The 25,197-nt window shown below is 43.4% G+C and overlaps 1 pseudogene; it reads left to right on the top strand.

The window, feature by feature from the left end:
- Positions 1-1,683: 1,683 nt before the first annotated feature.
- Positions 1,684-24,730, top strand: LOC116981741 (annotated as a pseudogene).
- The last annotated feature ends 467 nt before the right edge of the window (positions 24,731-25,197 follow it).

The raw sequence follows: 25,197 nt of genomic DNA on the forward strand, positions 1-25,197 counted from the left end.
TCAATTTATTGTCACATGCACTAGTTAAGGTACAGTGATATTTGAGATACCATACACCCATACTAAGTGAAAAGCCACAAGACATACAGCCACATAAAAGTGAACATCAACATCCACCAGAGTGGATTCCACATTCCTCACCGTGATGGAAGGCAATAAAGTTCAATCGTCTTCCTCTTTGTTCCCCTGTGGTCTGGGCAATCAACGCATCCGCAGTGGGGACAATCAAAGCCCCTGCAGCCGTCGGGGTGATCAGAACTCCCACGTCGGGGCGGTTGAATCTCTTTCTGCAGCATAGAGCTCCCGAGTCGGACTCTTCTAGCCAGGGACCGCGGGCTTCACGATGTTAAAGTCCACAGGCCCCGCAGTTGGAGCTTCGATCCCCGGCAAATGGATCGCAAGCTCCGCAATGTTAAAGTCCTGCAGACTCCTGCGGCTTGGAGCGCCCATCGGTCTCCAGGAATGGCTGCCAGCTCCTCGATGTTAGGCCGCAATGCGGACGGAGATATGTAATGGAAAAAATGTATTTGGCAGGACTGTCATATGAGGAAAGATTAAAAAGACTAGACTTGTATTCACTGGAGTTTAGAAGGATGAGGGGGTATGTTATAGAAACATATAAAATTATAAAAGGACTGGACAATCTAGATGCAGGAAAAATGTTCCCAATTTTGTGTGAGTCCAGAACCAGGGGCCACAGTCTTAGAATAAAGGGGAGGCCATTTAAGACTGAGGTGAGAAAAAACATTTTCACCCAGAGAGTTGTGAATTTGTGGAATTCCCTGCCGCAGAATGGAGGCCAAATCACTGGATGGATTTAATTGAAAGTTAGATAGAGCTCTAGGGATTAGTGAAATCAAGGGATATGGGGAGAAGGCAGGCACGGGTTATTGATTGGGGACGATCAGCCATGATCGCAATGAATGGTGGTGCTGGCTCGAAGGGCCGAATGGACTCCTCCTGCACCTATTTTCTATGTTTCTATGTTTCAAAAGCATTCAGTGTTGCAAATTCCCCTATCTGGTTGCCAAGTGGTCCAATAGACTTAATTGTCCAAATTCCCTTGGTTGAAGTTTTCAAACTTGTAGAGTCCAGCTCAATTTCCCGTTCCCGTGGGATGACCGCGGGTAACCCAGCTTCGGGGACCATGGTTAGACCGCGGGTAAACCCGGCTTGGAGGAAACCTCAGCTACGGGGACTGTGTGCAAGACCCCAGGTAGAACCGTGTTTGGGGGGAAACCTCAGCTACGGGGACCGTGTGGAAGACTGCGGGTAAACCCGGCTTGTGGGAAATCTCAGCTACAGGGACGGTGTGGAAGACCGCGGGTAGAACCGTGCTTGGAGGAAGCCTCAGCTACGGGGACCATGTGGAAGACACGGCTACGAACCGCAGAAGTGCGGGTAGCCGGCGGCGACTTCAGACTCCGGCTGCCCGAGGAAGGTAAGAGCTAAAACAGGAGTCTGAAAGGCCTAGACTGAAGTCAGGCCAGGAGGGTTCCCCTCCGACATGGGTACGTCCTTGGATGTTTTTACCCATTCTGATATGGCCAATGGAGGAGCCATATCAGCGCAGGTCTCCTCGAGGGCCTGCGGCAGCACCTTTTTCAGGGCTGCCTACAAAACTCCCTCTCTGTGAAGGTGAGTGTGAGGGGTCAGTTGGTAACTGACTCTGAACTCGGAAGTATGTCTGGGGAACAGGTGCCGGCTGGGAACAGCACCATCTGGGGTGAGATTGGAGGTGGTATGAAAACCCAGGAGATGAAAATGTTCTCTTCACGGGAAAACTGTCCAAACACTGAGATGAGGAAACAAAGCTGTCGGACTGGTCAAAGTGTCGACGACAAAACACCCCACGCATCCATTGGCAGGAAGCGGTTCACTGAAGCTAGTGGCAGCTTGAAAGTGGGCGCAGGACTTTTAGGCCAAGGCCCAAAACCGGTCCTCAGGAAAATATGGGGTCCACATACACCAGCAGCCCCACTCTCCAATCAAGGACGGAAATAGAACCCGCATCGGGGGCCTTTGGGTTTACCATAAAACCACCGATAACCATGAAGAAAGGTGGGTCTGGTACTTTTCCGAAATATGGGGTTGTGGACCATTTACAAGTAGGTAATATTTACACTTTGTTTTTGTACGGATGAGATTAATTTATACTGCACAGTATACAAGCGAGACAGTCTCGAAAATATGGCTGGAGTTGCCTCTCAAGGCAGGCTCGCTATTATGGCAGATGTGGCCTGTTCATTGTCAACAAGCTCAACTCGCATGTGCAGTATAGACATTTTTGAAAAGGAAACTTCGTGACCATTTAACTTCCATGGGGTCAGTTTTCATTCACAGGGCACCGGAGATATCTGAAAATTAGCTGGATGGGGCAATGATACAGTTAAAAAACATTGCAAAATGGGCTAGCCATGATATTTTAAACGCTGTATTTTGCTAAATTAGCTGTATCAGCCACAAAAACTTATTTGAGAAATTGGGGTCCTCATCCGTCCAGTTAAATTTAAGTTGATACCAACTGAAATTATTGATTATTGGGATTTACCTTTAACTCTAATAATTTGTCTGGGACTCCGCCCTGAGGCAAGAGATGGAATTAATTGAAGCCTGTAACAACCTTGTTATTATCAAGCAGCCTTCTGTTCATCAAGTATAATGACAGTATATTGGCTTTCAGCTGTGCTATTTGGCCTTTGCACAATCAGCACTATACAGCATGCAAAGAAATAAGCCCAAAATCTGCATGCTCTAGTCCAAGTTGATACACTTCGGTGGTGGTTAATGTTAATCACATGGGTGCGATCAAGTCAAAGTATCCAGTGATAGTTTACCTAACCTCATTTGGGTACACAGTATGGGTGATGGATCACAAAGTATTTAATTACATTGTGAACACTAAAAGATCAAGATGCTTGCATCCAGGCTCAATCACCAGTTGCAAAAAATATGTGGCATATCAGTAGCGATGGATACATTCTCGCTACACTGGGGTGGAATGTTCTTTTATGTCTTCCTCCATTTTTTTTTTGCCTCATCAGATGGGTCTTGCAAAAATTCAGCAAGTTACCGCCTCAGGCATTTTCATAGTGCCTGCCTGGCTTAGACAGCCATTTCTAGACACAAAATTTGCTGGTTTAGCCGTGACGCGGGAAAGCATCCTCAGCATGATATAATCAATTCATTGACTTACAGACTCTGAGAAGACCGTTCCTGCGGCTCGGGTTGTTAAACCAACCATGAACGTGCTCACTGCAGATCGCAGGGATAGCACCAAAATAACAGTATTTCCTCATAAGAAGATGGGAGGTATTTGTTTTATGCTTATATTACATATAATTTGGCACGGATGACTGACGTCTTGACGATCAGGCTCATATGAGGGCTTGACAATCATTAAAAGTGCCATCTACTATGCCTAAAGTGCCTTCTCATCATATTGGCTGGGGGGAGCAGAATCCACTCTGTCGGGTCTCACCCTCTGAGATCTAGATTATGAAGGATATCTTCAACTCGAAACCTCCCAGGCCTAGGGACGCAGAGATATGGGGTGTTAATAATGTGCTACGTCGCTTCGCCGGTGGGCTCCAGCTACATCCCTGTCCTTGGTCAAACTCACTTACAAGTGGTTATGCTCATAGCGCTGAGTGCAGCGCAACGGGTCCAGTCATTGCATAAACGGTGACTGGACAGGATGATTATATCTGCAGGCTGAATAACACTTATGTTTATGACTTAGTCAAGCAGAATAGACCAGGGGCACCAGGTCTCAAACTAGATTTGTTCACATATCCCATGGACCTTCGATTGTGTATGGACACACATCTACACCAGAATGTTAGGTCACTAAGAGCCTTAGAGACTCTGAACTAGCAATGTTTTTAGTTACATATAGCCTCATAAGAAGGTATCACTACAGACCATCTCCAGGTGGTTATACGGGTCTGGCTTATACAGGAGTAAACACTGACATTTCAAGTCTCACTCCACCAAGGCTGCAACAACCTCAGCAGCAGGGTTATGGAAGTTAACGGGACCACATCCTAATGGCTGCAGGATGGTCAAACTAGCGATCTTTCCAAACATTTAGTACTAACCCATTGCCAGATCGGGGGTATTTGCCAACTCTATGTTAGGTTCTGTTCATAGTTCCTCCCGGTTGAGGGAGGTTACTATTATCATTATTTGTTCATTATTAGCATCAACAAGTCTATATCTATGTCATGTCTGAATACATTATTAAGGTTCACTCATCATTGGTTACTGATGCAGTGTGTGATGCATGGACTCGTTTCCAGGGCATGAAATCACAGAGCTTTTAAATCTTCACGTAATCACTCACGTGACTCCGAAGTAAAATAGTAACATTAAATGAGAACTTACCAGTTTGAAGTTTGATCTTTATTTTATGAGGAGTAACATTGAGGGATTACGTGCCCTCCACGCCCAACCCTCTATCATAAAGGTCAACTGGTATTCTAGTTCTCTTATCTTACTATGTTTAGTTCAACTAAGTGTTATCTGTGATTTCACACTGCTGCTTTGAAGATTGGCATGCATGCGTGCTGGCGGGGTCTTCACGTAATCCCTCAACGTTACTCCTCATAAAATAAATATCAAACTTCAAACTGGTAAATTCTCGTTTAATCTTACTATTTATAGTTCCGGCTTAACAATTATCATTTCGACACAGCTGAAGATCCTTGGGAAAATCTCATGTCAGTTTTTCAATCTCATCATTTGTGTCTACCAAAGTATTTAATGAGCCAGTGCAAAACAAAACTCCTTGTTACTGGCTCTCGTATATCCTCCTGCCGCTCCAGGGTTTTGCTTCTCAGCTTTCCTTGGCCAAAAGTTGAAGCTATCATTACATGCCAGAGGCCTCAGCAGCAGATTCAAATATCTCTTTGTGATTAGCACAACATACACTGCCAACTGGCATCACTCAATGAAATATGACCCCAAAAATAGACTGGACCCTACTGTCATTATCTTTGCACCAAAGAATCCCGCCTGAATTAACAACGCAATACCCATTTGATCAATGCGTTATCACTAATTCGTACCTCTGTTACTAACTTAATCTATTCTCTCATCATTCTCTACATTTAATTCCTGGTCACATCAAGATTGCATACCCTGTTTAATTCCATTGCTGACAAACTCCCAGTTGAAGAGAAATGTCCACAAATGTCACCAGCAGTCAGCATTGATGATGATACTAACACTCTTTACATTGATTTTAATTAATGTTTAATTACATTAAAACATATAAAAATTATAAATATGTAATTATAAATGTATAAACATTGATTATTAAAATCATGTTTACAAATAGTATTAATATATATTATTATTAATTTGTTCAGTAAAATATATATTTTTTAATTTTTAATTGGAAATCTCTTATCAAACAGCCTGGTTTCTGTGATCGACATCAAACAGGGAGCATGAAGTATAGATGGGAGTCGATGATAGGGAGTCGATGATAGGGAGTCCGGTCTGTGTAATGGACTTGTGGTCTTGGGCAGAGCTATTCCCAAACCAAGCTGGGATACAACCTGATAGTATGCTTTCTACTGTTCATCTATAGTAAGTTCAATCAATGATTATTCACATAATCAAGTGAAGGACATCAAACCCTGATATGTAACATATGTATTATATGTCATAATAAATCTATATTTCATTTCGGATTTCTATATAATGAATGAAATGGCTGAGGAGATACAGAATTTGAGAGAAGCACAGAAATTTGCAGGGGGGCAGCTGGCAAAAATGACTGATAAATGTCTGGCTTTGGAAGCGAGATCGAGAAGGCAGAATTTGAGAATTGTTGGAGTGAAGGAGGGACGAGAGATCGGAGTTCAAACACGGGAATTCGTTACCCTCCTACTTAAACAAGTTTTTAAACTGCCGGAAAACCTGAGAATAGACGTGGCTCATCGGGTGCAACGTTCACAAAACAGACGAGGTGCTCCCCCAAGACAGATAATAGTGAAATTTCTTGACAATTCTGCATTAGAAGACATAATGAAAAAGATTCCCTACGGATCGGATCTGATATATGAAGGAGATAATCTCAGATTTTTTCGCGATTATCCGCCTGAAATTGTGAAAAAAAAGGGAATTGTTCTCAAAGACAAGACATATTCTGAAAGGTCTCCCCAGTGTACGATATGGAATAATGTATGCTGCAAAAATGAGGATCACCTATAACTCTGCTGAACGTGCTTTTACGGACCCAGAACAAGCATTTAAATATGCACAAGACATCGTAAAGGAACAAAGTTAAATCTAGAATCGAACACCGACGAAGATAAGAATTTTTAACAAAATAAATTGCATTTATTAAGATGGCGGAATCCCTTTACAGACACTGGCCAGACATGTTATCTCCCTGGAATGTGTTTTCGAGCGCACAGTACAGCTTTCACCTTGAAAGGAGGACTCAAAGATAAACAAAATGAAGCTGAAGATTACAGATACAAAATCGGTCTGGGAACATGGAATAAATATTAATGGACTGGAAAATATAAAAATCTTTTGATTTAAGAAAGCCTTACATTATCATATTTTAATAGTAAATAATCAATTAACTTAACAATCTCAATAATACTAATTTACATCTAACGTAATTCTAAGAATGACTAACCCACAAGATGCTTAGCTCATGACGCTAATTAACTTTAGTTAACTTCAATTAATAAACTTTAATTAAGCTTAAAGATAATAATGATGTAAAAATAATGGGTATGGAGAGAAGGCAGGTACGGGATACTGAGTTGGATGATCAGCCATGATCATATTGAATGGCGGTGCAGGCTCGAAGGGCCGAATGGCCTACTCCTGCACCTAATTTCTATGTTTCTATGTTTCTATGTATACAAATACATAGTAATTAACTAAAATGTTAATAATAATACTAACATAACCGTGGGTGATCGAGGGGGGAGGAGAGTCATATACATGATGCTATGTTTAACCCCTCAGAACCTGCTTTTGCCTAAGATATAAGACTGGGTTTTAAATGGGGGAAACAATGTAACAACGCCGAGCGTATACATGGGCATATAATTTATATATGGTAAATCTTAGTATATACCTATTGCTAGATTATTTGGAAAGGCATATATATATCTAGAACTAAGATATTTAGAACTAAATGCCTTTCTCTTTCTCCTTTCTTGCTCTGGTTGAATAAATCCCATAAATATTAAACGGCCCGTCAGCCTTTTAGGACACTTGGTCATGGGGGTGGAGCCGAATGTAGATTAACATCAACGGAAGTCTATCAAGTTCTTGCCACTTGTAGGTGGCCCCTCTCTCTTAAGGTATCTCCTCTTAGATACCTTAAAATCACTTCTTTTTTTTTTATCACCACGATTGTTACTTTTTTATATTTATCACAACACACTCTCTTATTTTTTTTAAGGTGTGCTTTAGAAAGGAGATGCCAAATAAACGCAAATGTTCGGGACGACCACCTAATGCCCAAAGTTCTGAGGTATTTGTCTGCACCATATGACTTAAATATATCAAATCGATTCAAAATGCAAGACGACAGACATACAAAGAATGGAGGATTCACGTTCTGTAGTTGGAACATAAGGGGTGCTAATGAACCAATTAAAATGGGCAAAATCCTTGCGCAATTAAAATCATTCAACGCTGACATAATTTTTTTTGCAGGAAACACATATGAAACAACAAACACAGATAAGATTTAAGGTATTCAAGAAGAAACTGCAGATGCTGGAAGATCGAAGGTACACAAAAATGCTGGAGAATCTCAGCGGGTGCAGCAGCATCTATGGAGCGAAGGAAATAGGCGACGTTTCGGGCCGAAACCCTTCTTCAGACTGATGGGGGGTGGGGGGGGGAGAAGGAAGGAAAAAGGGAGGAAGAGGTGCCCGAGGGCGGGGGGATGGGAGGAGACAGCTCGAGGATTATGGAAGGGGAGGAGACAGCAAGGGCTAGCAAAATTGGGAGAATTCAACATCCATGCCATCTGGACGCAAGCAACCCAGGCGGAATATGAGGTGCTGTTCCTCCAATTTCCGGTGTTGCTCATTCTGGCAATGGAGGAGGTGCTGTTCCATTCGGAAATGTCCTCGTTCTTCAGGGAACGGGGATTCCCCTCCGCCACCATAGATGAGGCTCGCACCAGGGTCTCATCCATACCCCGCAACACTGCTCTCTCTCCCCATCCCCGCACTCGCAACAAGGGCAGAGACCCCCTAGTCCTCACCTTTCACCCCACCAGCCGGCAAATACAACACATAATCCTCCACCATTTCCGCCACCTCCAACGTGACCTCACCACTCGCCACATCTTCCCATCTCCCCCCATGTCTGCCTTCCGCAAAGACCGCTCCCTCCACAACTCCCTTGTCAATTCTTCCCTTCCCTCCCGTACCACCCCCTCCCCGGGCACTTTCCGTTGCAACCGCAAGAAATGCAACACCTGTCCCTTCACCTCCTCCCTTGACTCCATTCAAGGACCCAAGCAGTCGTTCCAGGTGCGACAAAGGTTCACCTGTATCTCCTCCAACCTCATCTACTGCATCCACTGCTCTAGATGTCAGCTGATTTACATCGGCGAGACTAAGCGGAGGTTGGGCAATCGTTTCGCCGAACACCTCCGCTCAGTCCGCAATAACCTACCTGAACTCCCGGTGGCTCAGCACTTCAACTCCCCTTCCCATTCCCAATCCGACCTCTCTGTCCTGGGTCTCCTCCATTGCCAGAGTGAGCAACACCGGAAATTGGAGGAACAGCACCTCATATTCCGCCTGGGTTGCTTGCGTCCGGATGGCATGAACGTTGAATTCTCCCAATTTTGCTAGCCCTTGCTGTCTCCTCCCCTTCCTTAACCCTCGAGCTGTCTCCTCCCATCCCCCCGCCCTCGGGCTCCTCCTCCTCCCTTTTTCCTTCCTTCTCCCCCCACCCCCCATCAGTCTGAAGAAGGGGTTCGGCCCGAAACGTCGCCTATTTCCTTCGATCCATAGATGCTGCTGCATCCGCTGAGTTTCTCCAGCATTTTTGTGTACCTAAGATTTAAGGTAAATTGGATAGGTCAAACATTCTACTCTTCATTTACTTCTAAATCTAGAGGTACGGCTATTATCATCCGAAAAGGCATACCATTCAAATTAAAGAATACTATATCAGATAAAGAGGGAAGGTATGTTATAGTTTTGGGAGAAATGTATTCCACCCAATTTACTATGATAAATATTTATGCTCCTAATTTTGATAACCCTCAATTCTTTAATAAAATTTTGGATATAATATCAGAGTTTAACTATCAAAATGTAATAATAGGGGGGGATTTCAATTGTGTTTTAGATCCATATTTAGATAAATCTATAAAACAAAGGAGATGTAACATAAAATCCAAGACTAGCGAACATTTAAACACTTATATAAAAAATACTAATATAACAGATGTATGGAGAATTGCTAACCCAACTGGAAGGGAATACTCATTTTATTCAGCGGTACATAAAACTTACTCACGAATTGACTATTTCTTAGTATACACGAAATTAATTCCATATACAATTAATTCCAAATACCATAACAGCATTATTTCCGACCATTCCCCGCTAACATTTATAGTAAAAGTTGAAGGCATGCCGGGTAAAAAATCCTTCTGGAGGTTTAACCCCCAAATTCTAAATAACCAACAAGGTTACACATACTTAAAACAACAAATTAAATTTTTTTTTGAGATTAACGATACGCCAGGTATTTCAACCTCTTTATTATGGGAAACTTTTAAAGCATTTATTAGAGGTGTTATAATTTCATATCAAACCTTCCTAAAAAAATAAAATAATATAGAACAATTGAAGTTAGAACAAGAAATCAGACAATTAGAGTTAGACAATGCCATAGACCCAAATACAGATAAACATAATAAGATAACATTATTGAAATTTAAATTAAACAGAATTTTATCGGCAAGAGTGGTAAGATTATTCCAAATTACAAAACAGGAAAACTTTGAATTCAGTGATAAACCACATAAACGTTGGCTCGTCAACTGAAAAAAGCGAGAAAAGGAAAACACAATTATTAAAATTAAATCAGAGAACGATGAATTATTAACACTACCTAAAGATATTAACAAAAGATTTGCCCAATTTTATCAAAATTTGTAAATCATCTAAAACCACAGTAGATGACAGTAGATGACAATAAAATTACAAACTTCTTAGATAAATGTAACCTTCCAAAACTTGACACCTTGGAACAGAAGGAACGAGGAGCTCAGATTACATTTGAAGAAATAGAGGAAACAATAAACTCGCTGAAAAATGGCAAGACGCTTGTTTAATATAATGTATTCACACAAAATAGAAGAAGAAGCTGTATCAATTGTTTCTCTGGACGCAGAGAAAGCATTTGATCAAGTATAATGGTACTATTTGTATAAAGTACTGCAAAAATTTAACATGGGAGAGAATTTCAGTCTATGGGTAAAATTATTGTATGACAAACCGACGGCAAGAATACTAACCAATAATATGTTATCTTCAAAATTCCAACTATCAAGGAGCAATAGACAAGGATGTGCACTATCACCCTTGCTAATTGCCCTTGTGATAGAGCCCTTAGCAGAAAGTATAAGAACTCATCCGAATATTGGGGGATATAATACCAAAGATGCAAATAATAAAATCTCACTTTACGTAGACGATACACTTTTATACATCACAAAATCACAAACTAGTTTACCAAATTTATTATACTTAATGGAGGAATTCGGATCTTTTTCAGGTTATAGAATAAACTGGAATAAAGGTGAAATTATGACATTAAAACCTCAAGAATCGACACATTTATTAAAATTTCCCTTTAAAATCACAATAGAAAAATTTAAATACGTGGGTATCCAAATTACTAGAAAATATAAATCATTATTTAATGCTAATTTCATGCCGTAATCAACTAAATTGAATGCGCAGATTCAATTCTGGAAAACATTGCCGTTGTCCTTAATAGGCAGAATCAACGCTATAAAAAATGTTTTTTTTACCACAAATATTATACCTATTCCAATCAATACCATTATACATACCAAAAAACTTCTTTAAAAAGCTAGACTCTAATATTACAAATTTCATTTGGGACTATAAATCACATAGAATCCAAAGAAAACATTTGTGTAAACCCAAAGACGCTGGGGGACTTTCACTCCCGAACTTTTTGTACTACTACTGGGCAGTGCATATGAAAAATATAATCTATTGGTTGGACAGTTCGGCCCAACAGTCAGAATGGATAAAAATGGAGAAAGAGGATTGTTCTCCTTTTAATATAGGAGCGAGCCTCTTCTCCCCGATAAAAATGAACCACACAATATACAAGAAGAACCCAATCATCCATAATACAATACGAATTTGAAAACAAATAAAATTAACTTTAAAATTAAGAAATGTATCACTTTTAACCCCATTAGTTAATATTCCAGCATTTAAACCATCTTTCACTGATAAAACATATAACCAATGGGAAAAATTGGGAATTAAACGGATCGGTGATATGTACGAAATGGGAAGCTTGCTGTCATTTCAACAATTACAATCAAATTACAAGCTGAAAAATAACCAATACTTTAAATATCTTCAGATCCTGACTTCCTGAAAAAATATATACAAGGATACCAAACCTTAACTCTAGACTCATTGGAAGAAGCAATGAACAATAAGGCTGAATCAAGGAAATTAATATCATATTTATACAATAGTATCTTAAATATAGAATTACCACAGACAGAGGCACTTAGAGAAGAATGGGAACGAGAATTACTGATAAAAATTCCGAAAGAAACTTGGGAAAAACACTTGATATATATACATAAATGTTCGATTAATGCAAGACATCATTTAATTCAATTTAAAATTCTACACAGATTATATTATTCGAAAACTAGATTGCACAAATTCTACCCAAATATTTCCCCCATTTGTGATAAATGTTTATCTCAGAATGCCACTATAACACACTCTTTTGTTTCTTGTGCAAAATTACACAAATTTTGGAGCAAAATCTTTTCACAAAATTACTTAAGATAAAACTTGATCCTTATGGCCCGTTCTCACGGTGCGACCTGACCCAAGACTTAACAAGAGTTTAACATCTGGGAACCTCCTGCGATAACAGTACGGCATTCGTGGACCACCGAGGACCTCCGTGGCGCTATCGTGTAACTTTGTAAGGTCGGGAGAAAATGCAAACATTTTTGAATTTCTCCAAGAGTGACTTGAGCACTTTTTTGGTGAGCGTTGCAACATTGTATGAAGCAGATGCCAGTGCGATACCCGTGCGATATCCGTAATGACTCTTGCGGGTACCGTGGGAACTCCTGCGAACGGTAAACCCGGAAGCTTGACAGTGGGGACATAAGGTGAGTAATAGGTATTAAAGGGGGCTTGGGGTGTGGAGGAAGGGAAGGGTGGGGGGGGGTGGGGGTGGGGGGGGGTGCTCGGGGTGATTACAATGGTCTCTGGGGTGCGGGAAGAAGGGTCTCGAAAATCAACTCGCCGCTTTGCTCTTAAGACAATTTGCTTGGATTTGAATCTCCCCGCAGTACAAGGAAGTAGAGGCAAGGTTGCGCCGTGTGTTGGAAGGAACTGCAGATGCTGCTTTAACCCGAAGATAGACACAAAAAAACTGGAGCACTTCATCGGGTCAAGCAGCATCTCTGGAGAGAATGAATAGGTGACGTTTCGGCTCGAGAGTTTCGGGTCTGAAGAAGGGTCTCCCAACCCGAAACATCACCTATTCATTCTCTCCAGAGATGCTGCTTGACCCGATGAAGTGCTCCAGTTTTTTTGTGTCTATCTTCGGGTTAAAGCAGCATCTGCAGTTCCTTCCAACACACGGCGCAACCTTACCTCTACTTCCTTGTACTGTGGGGAGATTCAAATCGAAGCAATTTGTCTTAAGAGCAAAGCGGCGAGTTGCTTTTCGAGACCCTTCTTCCCGCACCCCAGAGAGCATTGTAATCACCCAGAGCATCACCCCCCCCCCCCCACCCTTCCCTTCCTCCACCCCCCAAGCCCCCTTTAATACCTATTACTCACCTTATGTCCCCTCTGTCAAGCTTCCGGGTTTACCGTTCGCAGGAGTTCCCACGGTACCCGCAAGAGTCATTACGGATATCGCATGGGTATCGCACTGGCATCTGCTTCATACAATGTTGCAACGCTCACCAAAAAGTGCTCAAGTCACTCTTGGAGAAATTCAAAAATGTTTGAATTTTCTCCCGACCTTACAAAGTTACACGATAGCGCCACGGAGGTCCTCGGTGGTCCACGAATGCCGTGCTGTTATCGCAGGAGGTTCCCAGATGTCAAACTCTTGTTAGGTCTTGGGTCAGGTCGCACCGTGAGAAAGCCCTTTAACACTGAATTGATTATATTTGGATTAATGGAAGACGAGAATAAATTGAATACGTTTCAAAAATCATTCCTTAACTATGGTTTAATAATGGCAAAAAAACTTATACTGACATTTTGGAAAAATACATCGATACCAACGCTTAAATGTGGATTTCAAACATGAACTCTACATCTTGAAGAAATGCGAATCCTCCTAACAGTCAAAGTAGACCAATTCCAAAGGATTTGGTCTCCATTTGTCGACTTCTTAGAAGCATATGGTGCAATACAAACGTAGAAAAGATCCGCTTCAGAACTGGGTGAATGGTGGTCAAGAATAACAAATAGTTATCGCTCCTTTATTCTTCTGCTTTCTAACACTGCTTCTTTTCTCCTCATTTTCTGTCTTTTCTCATTTTCCTTTTCTCACTTTCTGATATCACACACTTCTCTATTTCTTTTCTATTCTTTTTCTGTCTCCTTTTTATTGCTAAAATAAAAATAATAAGAAGCTGTACATGAATTGTAACATGCCAATATATACTAGGTACCTATGGTACCATATTATTGTACTTACTTCTAATTTAAAAAATAAATCTATATTTCAGAATATACTGTATATATCATTAAAACACAAATACTTCAACATTGCACAGCTGGATGAAACACTATCGTCTTGAACTATATTCAGTAGAGAAATACAAAGTGAATATTTTTGCCTCCATCACCTCCACATATCAAGAACCCTCGCCACCGCTTGCCACACTCTCATTTCACTCCTGCCCTCAGTAAAAAAGATATAGGAGTCTGAAAACATTAATGTCCAGGTTCAGGAACAGCTTCTTCCAGCTAACCATCAGGCTATTGAGCACTACAAAACTCCACTGAATTCCGAACTATGAACTGCCTTGGTTGTACACGGGACTTAGGGCTTGGTTTTGTTTTCGCACTATATTGCTTTATTTATTTAATGAACCTCTTATTTTTGGGGGCTGTTTATTATATTATATATTGAAAACTTTGTTTTCATACCTGTTCTGCTGCTGAAAATAAGAATTTTACTGTTCCGTTTTAATATATCTACATAACTAAAAGTCTCATCTTGACCACTTTCTGTCTGCGCTGTATATTGATTTTAGAAAAACTGCTACCCTATATTGCTATGATTTTTGGCCATCTTACTCACAGTCCTCCTCCACTGAGGCAGCCCCGAGGATTTTTCCGATCGATGAAAAATAAAAAAGTTTTGAGTGTTTAAAAAATCTGAGATCAGCTGATTGGTCCTCTTGCCTGTCAATCACCATGATGAAGGTAACGCCCCTGCCCGGAGTGGGGGGGGGGGGGGGGAGGACTATAAAACCCCAGATGCCTGGACATGTCAGTCACTCTGGAAGATCACGATGGAGATGCCACAACTGAGATTCTGCTGAGAGTCAACTGAACTCTGAGTCTGCAATGTACGTACAATAAATGATTTATTAGCCCTTAATGAAAATGAGATGTTGTTTGGCCTGCCCTGTGCTTGAAACTGAAATGGCAATGGAAATGAAATGAAATGAAAATTAGATGAGTTGCTTGGCCTGCCCTGTGCTTGAAACGGAAATGGCAATGGAAATGAAATGAAATGAAAATGGGATTAATTTTTTGGCCTGCCCTGTGCTTGAAACTGAAATGGCAATGGAAATGAAATGAAAATGAGATTAGTTGTTTGGCCTGCCCTGTGCTTGAAATTGAAATGGCAATGGAAATAAAATGAAATGAAAATGAGATGAGTTGTTTGGCTTGCCTGAAACCACTCATTTCAGCCCACAAGGCCCCTATTAACTGAGAAATCAGTCCCTTTTACCCAAAATGCCCGTATTACCACAGGAAGAGCATTTTGGCCCAAAGGGCAGGTGCCAGGCCAGGAAAAGTCCAGAACTGAGATTTCACTCAGATTTGTGCTAGCCCAAGAGCAGTCTCTTCAGCCCATCAGAAAGTATTCCCCCTGCAAGTATTAAACATCTCCCAGTATTTTTCTCCCTCCCTTCATTAACTCCCTGTGAGATCCAGGCCAGGATAGACTGTCCTCCTTCATTGCTGGCTGTGATCTTCAGAAATAGACGAAAAATGTCTAAAATTGATTCTCCACCCTCTATCCCTTCTCTCTCACAGAGTCTCTCACCTATTTTTGGCAGAATTTCTGGCAGTTTCTGAGCTGCCAGCCCACCAGCCTGAGTGACTGAGCTGCCAGCCCACCCCGCCTGAGTGACTGAGCTGCCAACCCACCAGGCCTGAGTGACTGAGCTGACAGCCCACCCCGCCTGAGTGACTGAGCTGCCAACCCACCAGGCCTGAGTGACTGAGCTGACAGCCCATCAGGCCTGAGTGTCTGAGCTGCCAGCCCACCAGGCCTGTGTGACTGAGCTGCCAGCCCAAGAATCCATTTGGCCCACAATGTCCAGACTAGCCCTCTGGAAACCAGTCGCTTCGGCCCACAACACCCATGCTAGTGCACCAGAAAGCCCCCCCGCACTGGCCGCCAATATTGGAATTGGTGGAGAGGTGGAATATTGTGTTGGGGGACCAGCCCTCCCAACTGAACATGGGACCCAACATCTTCCTGTCCCATTCCCACCTATATTTCTGCATGCTTCAATCGTTTAATGTTTAAGAAACCCCAGAAAATTCACTCGTTTGGGGAAAAAAACCCGAGTGACGTCACAATGGACTCGCAAGGCAGGACGGGACATTCCAGGAGGGAGGGGCACTCCAGCGCACTCGCGTGGCTCCCGACACCTGGTGGTGAGGGTGGAGCCACGGGCCCTGGCTGGAGCCTAGCCTAGTGCTCAAGCTGGAGTGGGAGCCGAGCCCGGGGCCAAATAAAATGCCACCGCTGGAACCAGGTCAGGGCCAGGCCGAGCACGAGAACCAGGCCGAGTTCCATGCCCTGGCGCTGCTCTACGACCTGCGTAGGTCATGGGGCAGGGATTGGGAGCGGCGGGAGGAGGATGAGGGAAATGAGGAGGATGGAGATGGGGTGGGGAGTGGGGAGTGGGGTGGTAGAGGGAGATGGTGAAGGGGCTGGGGGGGGGTGTGGAGGAAGGAGATGTCCCCTACCTATCTACCACCCTCTCTTCCCCCTCCCTCTCTCTCCCTAGCCCTCTCCCTCTCTACCCTCCCTACTCCCACTCTACTTCTCCCTCTACCCCCCTCGCTCTCTACCCCCCTTCTACTCTCCCACGTCGGGGCGGTCAAAGCTCCTGTGGCTTGGAGTTCCCGAAGTCGGTCTCTAAGCAGAGACCGCGAGCTCCACAATGTTAAAGTCCGCAGGTTGTCTGTCCTGGGCCTCCACCATTGCCATGTGAGACCATGTGCAAACTGGCCGAACAGCACCTCATATTTTGCTTGGGTAGCTTACAACCCAGAGATACGAATATTGAATTCTCAAATTTTAAGTAACTTCTACTAATACTTCCCTCCCCTCCCACTTTGCCCCCTTCCTCCACCCTAATCGTTTAATCTGCTCCACAGTTCACCACAATGCATACCTCTTCACATCACACCTTCCCTAGACAACAATTGGCCTGCAGGGCCTGTCCCACTTGGCGATTTTTTTCGGCGACTGCTGGCGTCATATCAGTGTTGCCAAAAGATTTTGAACATTTCAAAATCCGGAGGTAACAAATAAAATGTTGCGACACTTGAAAAAAACACTGCACGTCATACGTCATCACGCCGCGTCATGCCGTGTAACCGCCGCATCACGCTGCAAATTTCAATGATGCCGGCAGTCGCCGAAAAAATCGCCAAGTGGGACAGGCGCTTACCACAGCACTGTCCTGCCTGAGGTCATCTATTGCCAGCCCTGATATCTCCTGGCCTGTTCTCACCTCCAGCTCTTCCTCATCCCCCATCTCCTACTTTCAGCCTGAAGAAGGGTCCCGACCCGAAACTTCACCTATCCTTCTTCTCCAGAGATGCTGCCTGACCTGCTGAGTTACTCCAGCACTTTGTGTCTATTTTACTTTTCTTGGAGTCTGGAATGATGGAAGTTTCCTTGTAGATACTGGGGACAATAGACCTTTGAAATGAGTGGTTGCAAATGTTGGCAAAGACTGTTGCTAGTCCGTTGTCTCATGACCCAAAACCCAACTGTTCACTGGAATTATACATAACCATTGTGAATGCCAGGTACTTACTTCTGGTAATTGTAAATCAGACAATAAACTGACAAAAAAAGAGAAATAAAAGGGCAGATAGAAACATAGAAATATAGAAAAGAGATGTAGGAGAGGGCCATTTGGCCCTTCTAACAGCATTGCCATTCAATATGATCATGGCTGATCATTCAAAATCAGTACCCTGTTCCTGCTTTCTCCCCATATCCCTTAATTCCAAGTGGGACAGGCGCTTCTTCATTATCAGAATGAGGCCAAACGCAAATTGGAGGAACATCACCTCATATTTCGCTTGGCAGCTTAAAACCCAGCGGTATGAATATTGATATCTCTAACTTCAAGTAACATTTGTATCCCCCCTCTTGCTGCCCCTCCTCCACCCTAGTCATCGTTCTAGTTTCACTGTCGTCCTGTTGAGTTTCACTGCATGTATAACCCGTTGTCATCTACCCCACAGCCAAAAATAAACCTTTGTGGTATCCACCTCTACTTGATCAACCGCAAGAAATGCAACACCTGTCCCTTCACCTCCCCCCTCGACTCCATTCAAGGACCCAAGCAGTCGTTCCAGGTGCGACAAAGGTTCACCTGTATCTCCTCCAACCTCATCTACTGCATCCGCTGCTCTAGATGTCAGCTGATTTACATCGGGGAGACTATGCGTAGGTTGGGCGATCGTTTCGCCGAACACCTCCGCTCAGTCCGCAATAACCTACCTGAACTCCCGGTGGCTCAGCACTTCAACTCCCCCTCCCATTCCCAATCCGACCTCTCTGTCCTGGGTCTCCTCCATTGCCAGAGTGAGCAACAGCGGAAATTGGAGGAACAGCACCTCATATTCCGTCTGGGGACCTTGCATCCGGATGGCATTAACATTGAATTCTCCCAATTTTGCTAGCCCTTGCTGTCTCCTCCCCTTCCTTAACCCTCTAGCTGTCTCCTCCCACCCTCCCATCCACCCGCCCTCGGGCTCCTCCTCCTCCTCCCCTTTTCCTTCCTTCTCCCCCCCCCCCACCCCCCATCAGTCTGAGGAAGGGTTTCGGCCCAAAACGTCGCCTATTTCCTTTGCTCCATAGATGCTGCTGCACCCGCTGAGTTTCCCCAGCAATTTTGTGTACCTTCTACTTGATCATAGTTGCTTTTTGCATATATTTCATTCATTTGTTCTATGTGTCGTCTTTATCCCTCATTTCCCTTTCCCCGAGACTCTGAGTCTGAAGAAGGGTTCCGACCCATAATGGCACCTCTTCCTTCTTTCCAGAGATGCTGCCTGAACTGCTCCAGATTTTTGTGTCTATCTTTAGTTTAAACACACGAGGAGCAGGTGCTTCTGACCAACCATCTCTCTCACATGTTATTGTATCTGCCTCAACTACTTCCTTTAGCAGCTTGTTCCATATACCTGCCATCCTCCATGTGAAACAGTTGCACCTCAGGTTCCTATTACATCTGTGCACTCTCACCGTAAACCTATGCCCCCTTGATTCCCTTATCCAAGGAAAAGGACTCTACACATTCAACCTCTCTAATCCCTTCATTTTATACAAGATCACCCACTGCCTCCTTCGCTCTGACAAACAATGTCCTAGCCTTCCCAATTTCTCACTGTAGCTCAAGACCTTGAGTACTTGCATCATCCTTGTAGTTTTTCATTGCACTCTTTCCGGTCGCACAATATCATCTGAGCAATCACATCCTGTGTGACACATTTTGCCTAAAGGGAGGGTCTTTGCGACTGATAAGTTTCTGCCACTTGTTTTAGGGAGATTAGTTTATCGTGTTTGGCATAGACAATGTGAACGGTAAGGCTAGTTCCTGTATTCATGTTCTATGTTCTGTGTTCTGCTTGTTACAAAAGGAGGTATATTGGATAAGTGCAAATGGGGAGTATTTATCAAATGTCTCCCAAAATTTTAGATAGTTACTGAGTGAGTACTGCGAGAAGTGGGGTGTTTACATTGTCAATGGGTTTTTGCCTGCAGGAGTACATTAAGGCAATGGTAATGGATAACTGTGTGCTTGTGTGTGTGAAACTAACTAGAAATTAGTTCATAATTAAAGTGAGCAATTCAGGTCCAACTTGAATTGAATATGTTAATTATTGACTATAACTAAAGGAACATTTTGAGGAAATGTTCTCAATGAAGAATAAAGACAAGAATTCAGGAGTTTTAAGCAGGATTATCGCAAGCAGCTTCTATGGTGTTAACCTGAGGTCGTGTCAAACAGAAAATGGTTAGTGTCAAAGATCCTATAGCGAATCTTGGTTTGTGGAATGTCGCAAACTTTCTCAGCGGAAGTGATTAACAAGGACGATGTGAAGCTATTTTCAAGTCAGAAAATTTCAAAATGTAACTTTCATTCTCCAACTAATGGCCAGATTAATCCTTGTCCCTGCAGCTTCTAGCATTTATAACTAGGCTCAATTTAAATTGAGAAATAATGACTCATTTTCTGTCCGCATGTACAGCTTTTAACTCCACCTCGGTACACGTGACAATAAACTAAACTAACTAACGTAGCCTCCATTATAAATTCCCCATCATCGGATAGGTTGCTCCCTTTGACTGTTTCTGCTGTAAATCATCCACCTGTGATATTGGTTCAGCTTTCCCCTCTCCATTGGTACGGTGTAACATGCTTTGCATGTCCTGTATGTTACAGTATTGTACTGATGTTACTACATCCTAATGATCCCCATTAACCCATTTAACCGAACACCTCCTGTAGATCATCCGCAAGGTAACCTCTGCTCTCATCCTATCTCTGGTATTCCCTTTGCCCTATCCATTACACTCACCACATTACCTAAACTTTAATTTCCCTTTCCTAGTTTTGTCAAGAAGACTTCAGACCCAAACATTAATTCTGTTTCTCTTGTCCTCAGATGCTGCCTGACTTGTTTGAGTATTCAGACCATTTTTTGTTTGTATTCAGATTTCCAGCACCTACATGTTTTTTATTTTCATTAACTGCCCAGTCGGGGGGCGGCCCAGCCCGAGGGAGAAGCGGCGCCCGGTCGGGGCGGCCCAGCCCGAGGGAGGAGCGGCGCCCAGTCGGGGCGGCCTGGCGCGAGGGAGGAGCGGCGGCCTGGCGCGAGGCTGAGACGGTGGCAGTACTCACGTGAGGGCGATCCGGCCCGGGGCTGGAACGATGCTCTGGGGGCTGGGACTGTGTTCTGGTGGCGGTGGCCTGAGACCGGGGTTCGGCCGCGGGCCAGCGGCTGCGTCAGCAGGTCTGGTGAGCGGCAGCTTCGACTACCCCGGGCCGCGGTGTTTGAGCCGCGGGACAGGTTTTAACATCGCCCGGGGGGTATCGCCTCAGCGCAGAAGGAGAAGAGGAGGGAAGAGACTGAAGCCCTAAGACTTTTGCCTCCATCACAGTGAGGAGATGTTGGGTGGACTCACTGAGGTGGATGTTAATATGTGTTTATTGTTGTTTTTTTATTGTATTGTATTGTATGTATGACTGCTTAAATTTCGTTCAGACTTCGGTCTGGATGACAATAAAAGGCTATCCCTATCCTATCCTAATATGATCGTGTAGGAATGAACTGCAGATGCTGGTTTAAACCAAAGATAGATGGGATCTCAGCTCCCGCGCGCCAGACAATCAGACCCCGGGTCCGGGCTAGTCGAACCTTTTGCGACTTTGTAACTTCCCAACATCAGTCTCCACCCGAGACTGCAAGCTCCTCGATGGTGAAATCCGCAGGCTGCAGTTGGAGCGTCGATCCCAGGCAAGGGATCGCAGGCTCTGATGGTAAGTCCACGGCCCCGTGGTGGGGCTCAAAGTCAGTCTCGTGCAAGGCCGCCAGCTCCACGATGTTAGGTCGGAGAGCGACTGGAGATATGATCCGGAAACAATCACATCTCCGGCAAGGTAAGAAATTGAAAAAGGTTTCCCCCGATGCTCTCCACCCCCTACATAAAACAAACCAGAGAACGCCTACTTATTAAAACATACTAAACATAACCAAATAGACAGACCGTTGGTGAGGCTGCCATTGCTGACAGCGCCAACCAGTGGTAGATACACTACTTGTCATTGTTGAGGATTTCATCTCATGGAGTCTTGGAGCCAATAGTTCAAGAAAGGACTGAGGGCACAAACAAAATTCATGAATACAGCAGCTACAAGAAGATGGTGGTTATTTATTTTATAATGCATATGAAGGAAGAATATATTTTAAAAAAACTATAGATTAAAGGCAAAACTAAAGAAAGGAAACTATTTCAACCACAGAAATACAATACAATACAATACAATACCTTTTATTTGTCATTTGAACCTCACATGAGGTTCAAACGAAATTTGGTTTCTGCAGCCATACAAAAAAAGAACCAAGACACACACCAACACAATTCAATTCACATAAACATCCATCACAGTGAGTCCTCCTCACTGTGATGGAAGGCAAAACTTAAACATATCTCTCCCCTGCACTCCCCTCTCCCCCCCATGTCAGAGTCAAAGACAGAGTCAAAGCCCCCGGCGGGCGATGTTAAATGTCCCGCAGCCATTAAAGCCACGCCGGGTGATGCAAGGCCACGCACCGGGTCTTGGTGTTGGAGCCCCGGCGGGCTCTTGGTGTTGGAGCCCCGGCGGGCGCTCACAAAGTCCCGCGGCCATTCCAAGCCGCGCGGGGCGGTGATGTAGGCCCCGCTCCAGGTAATCTTCAACCCCGCAACTCGGGCGGGAGAAGTCACCGTTGCGGAACCCCGAAAAGCGGTCTCCCACCAGGGACCCGCGGGCTCCCGATATTACTGTCCACAGACCTGCGGTAGGAGCTTCCGAATCTCCGGGTGTCGGGTCACAGCAGCGCTCCACCACAGCTCCACCCGCTCCGGACTCGGCCAGCTCCGTGATGGTGAGTAAATCCGCAGCTCCGCGACTGGAGCCCCAGGTCATTCCTGTTGGAGGCCGCTCCACGTTGCAGCCCCAACGACAACGGAGACCCGACAAAGAAAAGGTCGGGTCTCCCGTGCAGGGGAAAGACCTTAAAGTTCCCCCACCCCCACACACATACCCCGACAAAAAAAACAATAAAAACTACATAGAACAAGACAGAAAACAATAAAAAGACAGACGGACTGCAGAGGCCGCTGCTGACAAGAGCCGCGCCGCCCACTTAAAAAAATATGTAAGTAATTGTGAATAGATAGCAGGTGGACTTTAGAAGTGATGTCATGGTAGCTATTATAATGCGAACAATTGGACACTTTAGATGCATTAATGAATTGTGAAGAATTGTTGAAACTCATGAATGATTTTCTAGTAATAGAGCTTTTTGTGTTTTCAGAAACTCTGACTAGAGTTGAGAAGAGAATCATAACATCATAATGTGAAGAGTGCGATGAAATGAATCTTCTGAAGGGGATTTGTCCATGGCAAAACAAGATGAAGATAGTGTTTATTAATTTTGAGTGGTGCTGCAGTAACATTATGTTTTATCTTCATATATACATTCTTGAATGAAAAGAAAGTTCCCACATATCCTGAGAAACATGAAGATGAATCAGGAGATGAACTGGAAATTGAGCAAGTCTCTGCAAGTTTGAAAACTTCAACAGAAGGAATTTGGACAATTAATTCTATTGGACGACTTGGCAACCAGATGGGGGAATATGCAACACTGTATGCTTTGGCAAAGCTGAATAGTCATCAGGCCTATTCTTTGCCTCCCATGGCCAATTATCTGTCTCCTCTCTTTAAAATAACCCTTCCAACCCTTCATGAAAGTTTGATTGAAAAATTACCCTGGAAGCCATTACAGGCTCCGTGACTGGATGGATGACAGGTATCATAATATTCCAGGGGACTATCGAATGCTCACGGGATATACCTGCTCCTGGACCTTCTATCATCACTTACGAGAAGAAATTCTCCATGAGTTCACCTTTCATGACTTTATCATGGAAGCATATCTGAGACGCATTGGGGGAGAGCGAAAGAATGTGACATTTGTTGGTGTTCATGTTCGAAGGGGCGATTATATACACATCATGACAAAACTTTGGAAAGGGGTCGTGGCTGATAAGAAATATTTAGAAAAAGCAATTACTTACTTTAGACATGAATACAAGAATGTTCTTTTTGTAGTGACAAGTAATGGAATGGATTGGTGTAAGCGGAACATCAATAATTCCAAAGGGGATGTTTTCTTTTCAGATACTTCGAACAGTCCAGGTCAAGATCTTTCTATTCTTGCTCATTGTAATCACACTATAATGACGATAGGAACATTTGGTTACTGGGCAGGGTACTCGCTGGTGGGGAGACTATTTTCCTCAATAACTTCACTTTGCCTGATTCACCATTTCTAAAGGTGTTTGTACAAAGCAGCTTTCCTACCTCAATGGATTGGAATTCCAACTGATCTCTCAGCTGTTGAGATCCAGAATAACCCAATTTGGCCAATAACTGTAGCAAATGTGCTCTCAATTCCGTGTTTGTGTTGTTTAGTATATTTTATAAATATCAAGATACCACCTGAACGTGTCCTTTGCTTTCAAAAAGGCAGACGTTTAAAATCAGATGTTACTTCTTTAGTAGGTCAATAAATACTGACAAGTTACCTCCTTCGACTCAAAACAGATTCTACAAATCTGAAAGGAAAAAATATGTTGATGTATAATCTGTTTTTCAGCATCTGCAATCTTTTGATCTTCAGAGAAAATTCACGGTTAATATTCCAGATTGATAAACCTTCAAACTGATGCAAATTGGGAAGGTTTATTACCAGAAAATGTTGAATTCAATGTTATTCTGATGGACATGCCATTCATGGGTGAAAGATGAGATACTGTTCCTCGAACTTACTCAGGAGTTAAGCCAGAATAGTGCAAGTGGCCAAATGCAGAACGTCAGAGATGGAGTGGGATTGACCATTAAGGTACACAAAAAAGCTGGAGAAACTCAGCGGGTGCAGCAGCATCTATGGAGCGAAGGAAATAGGCAACGTTTCGGGCCAAAACCCTTCTTCTTTTTGTGTACCTTCGATTTTCCAGCATCTGCAGTTCCTTCTTAAACACTTTGACCATTAAGGTAATGGGCAAACACAACCTCATGGTCACTCCTCAAGAGTCAAGGCATTTCATTTGTCATATGTACTGGCAACAGAATAACGATTTACTTACTTGTTGCAATATAACAGGTCCATTAATGTAGTAACGCACAAATCTATATTACTAAAAATAAGATCTTGACCGCTATTGGCTCGCTGTGCTGTGATTTCCGAGAGAATGCCGCCATCTAGGGCCGTCATTTTTAGCCACCTCGCTCAGAGCCCCCCTCCGTCTGCCTGGACTGGAGGATTTTTCCCATCGATGAAAATTCAGAGATATATTAATGTTTTTTTAAAATGTTGTCATTCTCTCTGCTGCCCCCGCTGGTGGGAGGGCGGAGGGACTATAAAACCCGGAAGTGGTATACCTCACTCAGTCTCTGCAAGATGGAGGAAGCGAGAGGTTCATGTCTCTCTGAGCTTTGAATAACACTGAACACATGTCTACTCAACTGTGAGTGCCGTTAATGTGGTTTGAAAATGAAAATATGGTTGGTTTGAAGTAAAAAGGCACTGCAATGGTTATTTGGGCGGGGTTTTTGGGTTGAAGTAAAAAGGCAGTGCAGATGACTTT

Source organism: Amblyraja radiata, chromosome 16 (genome assembly GCF_010909765.2).
Source record: "Amblyraja radiata isolate CabotCenter1 chromosome 16, sAmbRad1.1.pri, whole genome shotgun sequence".
Lineage (NCBI taxonomy): Eukaryota > Metazoa > Chordata > Chondrichthyes > Rajiformes > Rajidae > Amblyraja > Amblyraja radiata.